This window comes from Sinocyclocheilus rhinocerous, unplaced genomic scaffold (assembly GCF_001515625.1).
Source record: "Sinocyclocheilus rhinocerous isolate Xijiao unplaced genomic scaffold, SAMN03320098_v1.1 scaffold1635, whole genome shotgun sequence".
Classification (NCBI taxonomy): Eukaryota; Metazoa; Chordata; class Actinopteri; order Cypriniformes; family Cyprinidae; genus Sinocyclocheilus; species Sinocyclocheilus rhinocerous.
Window position 1 is genome coordinate 548036 of NW_015627629.1, and position 11787 is coordinate 559822.

The 11787-nt window shown below is 35.6% G+C and overlaps 1 long non-coding RNA gene and 2 pseudogenes across 1 annotated transcript; all 3 read left to right on the forward strand.

Annotated features, from left to right (window-relative positions):
• Positions 1 to 1837, forward strand: part of LOC107732106 (pancreatic alpha-amylase-like) — a 3824-nt pseudogene extending 1987 nt beyond the window's left edge.
• A 1928-nt stretch (positions 1838 to 3765) lies between these two features.
• Positions 3766 to 6533, forward strand: LOC107732767 (uncharacterized). The gene is made up of 3 exons (XR_001638904.1): positions 3766 to 3847; positions 4826 to 5080; positions 6398 to 6533. It is a non-coding gene; the product is annotated as an uncharacterized LOC107732767 (long non-coding RNA).
• Positions 6534 to 6646: 113 nt separating this feature from the next.
• On the forward strand, positions 6647 to 11321 carry LOC107732601 (mutS protein homolog 4-like; annotated as a pseudogene).
• The last annotated feature ends 466 nt before the right edge of the window (positions 11322 to 11787 follow it).

Consider the following 11787-nt stretch of genomic DNA (forward strand, 5'->3'; position numbering starts at 1 on the left):
CTCTGTTACTCTAGGAGAAAGCTATACATCAATTCTATGCAGTGATGGGTTCTCTGGGCCAGAGCTCATCTCAGATAGTCAAAAAACAGTGGGAATGTGTGCTGTGGTCAGATGAGTCCACATTTCAACTTGTTTCTGGGAAAAATGGAAGTCATGTTCTCAGTCCCAAAGACCAAAGTAACCATCCAGACTTTCACCAGCGACAGATGCAAAAGCAAACGTCTGTCATGGTATGGGGGTTTATCAGAGCAAACGGCATGGCTGACTGGAATATGTGTGAAAGTACCATTGACATGGAGGCATTTATTGAAATTGTACAGAGACATATACTGCCACCAAGATGACATCTTTGACATCGATGACATGACATCATAGACACAGAGTGAATGTGCTAGATCAGTCCAGATCTGTCTCCTATTGAAAATGTATGGCCAGCCATGAAAAGGAGAATCAGACAATGACGATCAGAGACTGCTGAGCACCTGAAGTCTTGTATCAAGCGAGATTGGTCAAAACTTTTGCTTGCAAAACTTTAATAATTAGTATTCTTAATACCCAAACAATTATACATTGTAATTAAAAGGAAAGCAGTGTTAAACATGCCTCTGTCCCAACTTTTTTGGAGTGTGTTGCAGCCATCAAAATCAAAATTTGTTTATATTTAATAAATAAAATTAAGTTGGCCAGTGAAAATATTGGAATATTTTTCTTTGTACTCTAGTCAATTAAATAAAGGTTAAAGAGAATGAACAAATAACATATTCTTGATTTTATGGCATTTCACAAAACGTCCCAACTTTTCTGGAATTGGGTTGTAAATTATTTTATCTATTAAAATGAACATTATATGGTACAAACGTTTAACAATTATTAACTTTATTATTTTTAAAAACATATTATTTTAACTAAAGTATTTGTATCAATACTGGAGACCCCATGCTGGTGAGCCTTTTACCCCAAGTGTGTCGCCACCTCATATACGTTTTTAAACAAAACAAACTACCTTTATGATTTATTTTCCAACAAAATGTGTTTTTTTGTTCAATATTTTTTTCTGCAATCATGCACTTAGGAGTAAAGAAAAGCACATTTTCCTTAAGTTGTGCCACGAGTGTGCTAAATGTTCAGGAAACCTGAACAAATAATGTTTTGGTGAAATAAAACACAGGATCAGAATGACTGGATGGGCCCTCCAAGCAATGCCAATGGATCCACTAAGCCAGTACCCATCAACCCAGACTCCACCTGTGGGGACAAGTGGATATGTGAGCACAGATGGCGTCAAATCAGGTAGGTGTGAGTTTTTTAGGTCTGCTGGACACATCTTTCTTTAGTCAGTGTCAAATCCCAGCAATTCTCTTGCTCTATTCCCCACCACAGGAATATGGTGATTTACCGTAATGTTGTCAATGGCCAGCCTCTTTCCAACTGGTGGGACAACGGTAATAATCAGATCGCCTTCAGCCGCGGCAGCAAAGGATTCATTGTCATCAACAATGATGATTGGTGAGAAACTTGCAACTCTAATCCATGAATAATGAACATGTTATAATGCAAATTAGCCATAACCGCTCATTAACTGGATTTGACTAATGTCCCAGGGCACTGAATGTGACGCTGAACACTGGCCTGCCCAAGGGTACATACTGTGACGTCATCTCTGGAGATAAAAGTGGGGGCAGTTGCACAGGGAAAGAGGTGTCAGTGGATGCTGATGGACGCGCCACCTTCAGCATCAGCAACACAGACGAGGATCCATTCATTGCCATTCATGCTGACTCCAAACTGTAGATTCAGTGAGGATAATATTATAATAAAGCAGAATCACTTAACTCAACAGTGTGGTTGACGAGCTTTTGTTTACAATCAGATCATGAATCATATCATGAAAAAAATAAACCACAATCAGTGTCTTACACAGAACCGTAGTCTCCTGATTCAGTGAACAAGCTAAGTTTTGCGTCTTTGTCGCCATCTCAATTTGAAACCTGCAATTGCAGTTATTTACGGAATTATCTTCTTTACGTGGGTTGTGCATTAGGATTCGGCACAGCTCCTCAGCGAGGATGAATCTAATGTTTTGAGGTGTGTGTGTGGGCTGTCAGTCAATGCACCAGTGTGAATATTCACTGTATAGCTACTTCGGAATTACAGATACTAAGTCTTGAAAGTATGTCCAAAATAAGAAGTTTCAGTGGAAAATGTGAATGTCTGAACAAGTAAGTTACATGACTGCCAATTTTGTTCTGACCAACTGCAAAAAAAAAACCCCCAAAAATTACAAATCGCGCTACCGATGGTGATGAAATCGATCGCAAAGTTAGCTCAAATCACGTCAAACTGTGCATATTATTATTGTTATACTTTCTTCTCAAATTGTTCATGTTAACAACCTCAACATTGCGTGACTACGTGTGAGTTATATTTAGTGTTTATTAGCGTTATCTGTAGATTTCAATTTCTGTAGTCACGTCATCGAAAGAAATAGTTCTTTTTTGTTCTTTTAACTTCAAACAGCAATTTAATGTTCCTTAGAACTCGTTCTCTTTGAAATACAAATATTTTGTAAGTACTCAGTACTGTGGTGGAAGTACTGTAATCAGATGCACATTTAACCTCCTGAGACCCTGCATCCTCATATGAGGACATTATATTTTAGTGAATTTCTCTGAGACTATACATGCCACAGTTTTAAGTCTGGATGTCCTGTACAGAGCACATGCAGGGCTTTTTAGAGATACTAAATGTTTGTATGTTTCACCATGATCACTCCTTGGTCTTCAAAAATGTCTGATATTAATTTAGTGACACTCTTATGGAAATATGATATTTTGTAATTATCATTTAAATCTGACTAATTTTTAAACTGTGTCATAAATCAACATCTCAGGAAAATGTTATGGGGTTTCAAATCAAAATATGACTTTCTGTTACGAAACAGGACGTTGATTAACTTGGTTTCATACTTGTCCTCATATGAGGACACCGGGTCTAAAAGCATGTTTATTACGCATTTTGGGAGACACAACAAATGAATCGGGAAAGAAAATATATTTCAATATTCCTATGAAATATTACGTTTTATTATGAAAATCTAGTCAATTATTACTCCCATTATTACACTTCTTTTTTCATTACATGATATGCAAATGTTTTTGCCTATATGCATGTTCATTCATGTCTTTTTATATTTTTTATTAAAGAAATTGAGTCCCGATGTCCTCTACCAAGGACGTAGCATAACTTATGAATGAAATATCATTTGAATTTTTTTTTTTATTTTTTTTTTACATTTTTTAATGCTCTAAACAATGTAATGACGTGAAAAAAATTAAAATACAATTTCCTAAAATGTTTTGCCGGGTCATAAGAGGTTAAAACTGGAATATAATCTAATTTCAGTCACTTAGGCTACATGTATCTCATTAACATCACGCACCGTTTAAGACTCTATTTTCAAAATGACAAGTTGAATTATTCCAACTGCTGTAAGAGGCTATGATCCGCCAGCTGCCGGGACTCCTTTATGTTTACAGACGTGACAAGCAAAGACGAACGACCAGAGCCACTCAAATTAGAAATCATTATGCTTACCGTTTTGAATCCTGATAAGGTAAGGAGATCGTTTTAAAAGTTATAGTTTTTTTTGACTGGTCATGTACTTGCTGCATAATTGATTTTGGATCATTTTTAACCAAAAAAAGTTACACAATGCAGCTTTAACAAAGTTAACAAGTCAGTGTCGCCTACTGTTGAGGTGTTCCTTCTTGACAGCAAGTGCCTAACAGGGGGTCTGTCTATATACATGTGGATGACACAACATCTGAAATAACAATGTATATGTAATGTATGCAGCGTTTTTTATTTTATTTTAATTTTGTATAATACCTTAGCCAATTGCATTGATTAGCATACTGTGTTTTAAAAGAAAATTTTTAAAGTGACATTTTACTCGTAAACATCACATCTCAGGTTTCATGATGAGTAGATCCCCAATTTTAGATATTTAATAATATTAAGTGTTTAAATATTTAGTTAAAGAAAATTTGTCAAAAAGGCTGATAATATAATTATCACGCAAGCGTAATTTGTAGCTGAAGATGGCGCGAAAATTTCGCCAGAGGTGACCATTAATCTGAGTGCTCATGAGGTGAGTAGATGTACTTTTTTACACTATATAAAATGCTTAAATGCGTTAAGAGTGGTTGTATAATCAAACACTGAACACATATAGGAATATTACAAAAGAAATGCAAAAGTTTATTGAGTAACAGAGCCAAGCAGTGAGAATCCTTCTAAGTTACGTTTTATGAACAAATCAGCTTTAGGGCTTTGACTTACTGAAACGTTATCGTAAAAGCACTATAAATAAACATAATTTATGCTCCTAATGTTTATTTAATATTAACTATTAGAGTAAACTAAGTATAATTTGACATAAAGGAGTCGAATTTGCTGCCCTGGTAAATGTTCATTTGCTACAGTATCTACATATAACCACTAGATGGCACAACAGCAAATATTGACTGCAAATTAGTAATTTCAAACTCTAAATAATTTGATAGACTAATTATTATTTTAGGATTATGATCCGGAGATTTATCTGTGAAATAGAAGTTCAATACCCAAGTTATGTACCTCAGTGAAAAATTATGAAAAACGTGTTTTATACTGTACCGTATAATGTCTTAAATTTTTTGTTGTTATAATTTTATACATAGCAATTTATGATTTTGAGAAATATTTAGCAATAGTAATTTACTATTGCTTTGACACATTTGGTTTATTTTCAGAGTATTGAAGGTTTTTTCATTATTTTCTAAAGCCCCGTGAAAGCAGACAGATGTTGTGCAGCAGCACTGAAGAGGTGACCCCGGGTTCGAGCTCTGAGCCCACATAACCTGATCGACTACAGAGTACAGACACGTAATCCATAGACAGCAGGATCCTCCGTCATCTTCTGTACTGCTCACTTCACACGGGTCTGATGATGTCCGGAAAAGTCTGTGTCCAGGATCAAGCACTGCCACTGATACTAGTGCTCAAACAGCTGTGTTCACAGACACAACACCGACTGGAGGTGACAGAGAAAATAAAAACAAAATCACATGAAGGGTACAATCTACATTAAATAAACTGAGCATGATAACTGAACCTGATCTGACAGATCTAACAACAGTTTTATCAACAGATAATACACATTTCTGTTTTTGTTTTTTTGAATTGGAGAAAATATGGTTCAGCAAATAATGCAATTTAAGCAATTTGTTAAAAACATTAAACTGTATTATATCAAAAATATTTATACAAAACAGTGGGGACCACTAATGAATTACAAGATAAAAATGTTATTTGTATAACAATTTGAGTAAAAATGTTGATGCAAAAATTCAAATTCATTTAATAAATTCTTAGTTATAAACAAATTCTTTTTCAAGGGTTTAATTTAGATTTTAAATCCCAAGTTTTTCAAAGTGGTCTCAAGCTCTTGGGTATTTAGGCCATCTGCAATTCTGCTCTCTAGATACAGTGTTACACATTAATTACCTGGACTGTGGTGGTCCACCAAAGTCTAATCTGTCCCGCCAGAGTTTAAAAATGGTAACAGTCTATTTTAAGGACCAATTCTCACTATTAACTAGTTGCTTATTAGCATGCATGTTACTAGCACGTTGGCTGTTCATTAGTACTTATTAGGCACATATTAATGCCTTATTCTGCATGTCCATATTCTAGATCACTTAACCCAACCGAATACCTAAAATTACCTACCTTACTAACAATTAATAAGCAGCAAATTAGGAGTTTTTTAACCAAAAATATTTTTACACTTCCCGTAATAACATAAAAGATCAAATTATTACAGAATTTACAGTGGTATTACAGCAGTGCATTACTCTCTTAGGGATAATAATAATAATGATAATCAATAATACTTGTATTATTTTACTTTGTACTACTATTTATTATTTTCCTTATTTATTATTAATATTTTTATTGTTTGGCTCCCTAAAAACACCAGTGTAAATGTGATGTGGACTGAGAAACTATCACAACTAAAAAGAGGTTTAAGTTCACTTTAAAGTCCAGGGACCTTGCAAATAATTTTTCAGTCAATGCATATAATTTTTTATTCTTCTTCAATTTGATTACTGAAAAACCTCCAACCCCTTTTCAGTAACCAAATCGAACAGAATAAAACTCATTTGTATTGACTGAAAAATTATTTTGTAATTTTGCTCTCAAAACCAGATTGATACATTTAACTTTTAAAATGTTCAAAATTTTCCTACGGAGGACATGTCCCCGGACCCCCCTGTAGATACGTAGGTCCACCCCCAGAAACTCACAAAATCCTGTAGTAAACACTAGATTTTTTTTAGCACTTTTTCCTTAGCTCAGCGCCAGCTGAATATCAGTGGAGGAGCAGACAGGATCAGCTCTTCTGTGGGTTCATCTGTCCTCTCCTGGAGCTCCAGCACTCCACATCTAAGGGCCACACCTGCACTCTCACACCATGGCCGAACCCCTCAAGAGAGACCTCAACAGTATGCAACTAACTAAACTTCTTTCTGGATAGATATCTGCAGTCCTGCTTAAATCTTAAATCAAAACTAATAACTCACTGTACAACTGTTTTAAAATAATGACAACATCATCTGCATCTGCGTCACATGCGGCCTCTGTGATAGTGGCTGCGGTGGAGGGACGTGGTTTAGCTCAGGGGGGAGATTGGCATGGCCAGTGTCAATGTGAAATGCCCAGAGCTGGTGCTTTCACAGTTTGCAGACACTGGAACTTATGTTAAGGTAAAGATCCATCTATTCTTCAAACCGCTTGTCTTTTGTAGGATAAAGGGTATGGTAAAGATGAAACCAGTTTTTAATTGCAAAAACAACACACATGTTTGAAAGTAATATTTAATTGAGTGATCAGAAAAAAAAAAAAATTTAAACAGCAAAAACAGTGCTAATATATATATATTTACTGTACTAAACATTAGTGTAAGAGACTTTAGTTTACACTAAAAATGTAACTCCTAGCTTAGCTTATTTTAATTAAAAACATTTACAGGGGAAATACAAAGTTTATAGATGCTTTGATAATTGATCATACAAAAAAGTAAGTAAATAAAAACATGATAACCCCAAAACTCTCAGTAGTGGCTGTATCCATATCAATTCCACTGTCACACAATGTTTCTTCTAGAACTCTTAATCTATTTAAGCAATTCCCCATAACATATAAATAGTATGTTTGAAATATTTTAAAATTAAGTTTACTCCCTAACAAATCTGAATTGATGGGTAAAAAATCAATACGAATGCTTTGCTTTGGGCAGTTCTCCAGAACAGAGCCCTCCACACAGTGCACCATGCCAGAAAAAAAAGATTTTAAAATGACTGCCAGAATGTAGTGTAACCAAGAAAATAGATTTGTATTGGTTTTATGTAAAGTCATTGCTTGAAGATAATGTGTTTTTACCCAGAGACAATATTGTGCAGTAGAGGACTACATTCTTTGTAAAACACATTCAAAATTATGCTGAATTTTGATGCTGCTAGTGTGAAAGGACAAGGAACTGAACTCTACACACTTATCACAGAGACTTTCCCGGTATCATACATGTTTACTGCATCTATCCTGGCTATAAATCAGGGCTGGGTGACTTACAACATACAGGCTGTAAATTAAAATTATTGTTAGAGATTGTGCACACAACTTGATCTGATTTAATTCAGAATTACAGCTGCTTCTTTCCACTGAGTGCAGAATATTTCCTTTTGCTATGTGTGCAGTCAGTCACATTCACTGCCATTCTGAGGAAGTACTTCAATGAGAAGAAGGGCATTATCTCAGAGGTCATTGTGTCAGTGTGAATTATTTGCCTGTCTCAGTTCCGTTTCAGATGAGTGATATGAATGTTTGTTTATAAATACAATAATTAAACCTATATGTAAGACATATATGATAAATGTGATTAAACAATATCAAATGAAACGTTCTCTGTCTGTAGATACTATTGCCTGGTTTCTGCATCTGCCCTACTAAAGTACTTTGAGTTTGTTCAGAACTCAATATATGCTCCTAAGTCGCTGAAAGTGATCTTCACCGGCAGTGAGCAGACAGCCATGATTGATGCAATATCAGCCAGCAACTTGGAGCTAGTGGTAAACCACAGAGATCACAGGTTAGAGGACAGGACTTTTTTACAGTTTTACGTTAACCTCCACGTATTTATATTACAGAATTCAACTGAAAGCTCCACAGAGAATTTGAACATCTGTCATCCACAAAGATCTACACATCCCCTACCCCAAGCTCAGCCCTGTTTCACAGACTTTATCGTATTTAAGTACTTACCAAAGAATGTAAAAAAAGCACACAGATTTGAATTGGGTGTTAAAGTGACAGTTCCTTTTTTTTGCCCATAAAGCTGTGCCTAAATTTTGTAATTATAAACTATGTTGACTATACTCATAATTTACATGTATCTGAATGTCAGCAACCATATGCTGTTGTAAACAGAAGTGAGCACACTCTGTTTGGGGTCTTAAACTACACTACGACTGCTGGTGGGGAGCGGCGGTTACGCTCCAATATTCTTGAACCTCTGCTGGATGTGTTCACTATCAACTCACGCCTGGACACCATACAGGTGATTACCTGTTATCTGTCTGCCTTTTTTCATTGTGTTGTTCTGTCATTAATTAAATAATCTTCTCTTTGATCTGTTTCCAGGAGCTGCTGCAAAATGAGGAGCTCTTCTTTGGTCTAAAGAATAGTAATATATATGAGACATACATATGACTCCGTTTTAGAGACATTGTTTCAGGGTGTTTTTCTCCTCGTTTCATCCTTTTGTTGGAGGCTCTTTTGAGGCTGTTGTTTGGCATGATTATACATTTATTAGATCTGTACTGCACCACATGCATAAGCAGCATGTAAGTAGTTGTGATTTCAAGAAAAAGTTGTGATTTCACATTTGACTGTGTTTCTACTGCGTAACAGATATAGTAAAAAGTTATTTTTAGGTTACGGTATTGAGAATTTGCTTTCATAACAGCCATGGTTACCAGGAGTTGTAGGCCACTCAGAATAATTGCAAATTTGATCATTGTGAAATATAATTTACATGAGGAATGCCACATTTACATTCAGGTATTAGCCTAATTACAGCAGAAACATTCAGTCAATTGCAACAATTCAGGCACACCTGCCTCCTGGAACTGCACCCACAATCATTAACCAGATGCCTAAATGTTTGGCTGGCACCACACCATGGCAGGACTTTACTGATGTTGTTTTAATTTTATTCACAGCAATTGCACACTTCCTGGATATAGATGATCTGCTGTCTGCTCATGCTCAGGTCCCAAAGCAAGAGATGGTAGGCATAGGAAACACATTTATCAAAATATTGACTTAAAAGTTGTTGCTTTCTTATGAGAGTGATGGGTGGGTAATTGATTTCACACAATGTTCACTAACTTTCAGTTTAATTTAATTTAGAATATCATTGGGGAGAAATACTTTTTTTTTTTACAGCAATTGCACACTTCCTGGATATAGATGATCTGCTGTCTGCTCATGCTCAGGTCCCAAAGCAAGAGATGGTAGGCATAGGAAACACATTTATCAAAATATTGACTTAAAAGTTGTTGCTTTCTTATGAGAGTGATGGGTGGGTAATTGATTTCACACAATGTTCACTAACTTTCAGTTTAATTTAATTTAATTTAGAATATCATTGGGGAGAAATACTTTTTTTTTTTCCACAGAAGGTCTAGTTAAGTAACAGGCAAAATCCTTTAGCAAGACAGCTATTTGGCTTTTAAATTCAAGATTTTCATCTTCAAAAAGACTTTTTAAGTCATCATTGTTAGAATTAGTTTAGCAGATTAGTAGTTTAGCAGTTACTCTGTTTAATTAGCAAAGATCATCTTTTTAATGGTTTAACCTTGTAGGTACCAGTGGCTGAAGCAAAAATAATGCAAATAATTCAGCTGAAGCACATTCTGGAACTCGTCCCATCGATGAAGGTTGTGTCTATGCATTTTTTTAAAAATACTGTCAAACAGTACTGAAAGTCACAAAGTCATTGCCAGGCCTGTACTGAATATGTCTGGAAAGCTCAGCAGATTTCCACAAAATTACAGTACTCATATTTTGACAATTTTTTTATGTTTTCAGCTATCAATAAAAGCAGTAGTCTTTTCACCTCAGTGTGAAGTCAACATCAAAACAATTTACCTTATTTACGTCCATTTTTAGAATTTTGGTTCCATTTTACTTATTTTGTGTAAGTAAGGAAAATCATGAAATACCTGCAATTATGTAACTATATCTATATGTCATGATTGTATACTGAGTGTATTTTCTGACTTGGTTGAGAAAGCCTGTAAACTTGCTCAGTTGCATGTATAATTATGCCACATATAAGTAAATTTCTCCCTGATTAGGTGATGCGGTCACATTCCAAAACAGCCTTGTTGGAAGCATATTATACCTCACTTGAAGACAGCAGGTAATAACTTTTAGAGACTCAGCTCTGTGAACTATATTTGCATATATGCTAACATCTTGCACTGACCATCTTTGTTAAACATGAAACATGAACCTGTTCTTTCATAAGAGGAGATAATGTGTTGTGTATACATTAGTAACACAGAGGAGGCTCTATGAGCCCCACATATGTGGTGAGAATGAGATTAGTCGGCACTTTCATATATGCATTTGAATGTTTAGTTAGAGTTCTGGTATTACTATTTATCTTTAATGTTTCCTCATTTGTGTTGGTTTAGGTTATAACTGTCCCAGCTATTCAAAACTGGGATTGCTATACCAAAAAAAAGGGGGATTAGTATCTTTGCAAAGGGTCTAATTGGTTATTGGGTGTAAGTTCTACAGTAAATGCAAAAAGGCCCAAAACAGTCTAAATTCCTTTTCCATTATGTGTATTAAACCATTTTCACTCCATAGTTACAAGCAACAATTTATAAAGCACCAACAAACAACCTCACCCAGGGCTGACAAAAAGAGATAATACAAAATGAACCTTGTGACAGGCTATGACTGTTACAAGGTTCAACAGCATTCTGGATCAGATTAAATCACTGATTAATGATGACACCAGTTACATGAAAGGCAGTTTGTCCATGCGCACACAGAAGTGCTATACTGTGCGGCCCAACATCAGCGAATTCTTAGATATTGCATGACGAGCCTACACAGAAGTGACCAGACAGAAGAACAACTATGGGTTCACCATGTAGACCTTATGAAAATGAATGACCACTGTGAGCAGGCTTTGAAAGACATTTTCCACATGTCTTAAGTGAGTGTACAGCAGATCAGATAAAGTTTAACTTTGAGTGAAAAAATGCAGCATTTAACCATAGATGGTATTTATGTACACTGCAGGGTGGTGTCCAGGTTACTGAGTGAGATCTATGAACACATCCACTGCCTGTACAAACTGTCTGATGCTGTGTCAATGCTGGACATGTTGCTCTCTTTGGCTCACGCTTGCACTGTCTCAGATTACGGTAATGTTTAAGCACAAGATAAGCATAATGTACATTTTTACATTTATGTAAGCACATGAATTTTTCCTCCTTTACCTGTTGATAGCATTGATTTCCTTTTTATTGATGAGCTGGGTCGAGGCACCAGTCCAGAGGAAGGCATTGGTATCTGCCACAGTGTCTGTGAATTCCTCATCAATCTTAAAGGGGTCATATGATGCGTTTTAAATTTTTCCTTTCTCTTTGTAGTGTTACAAGC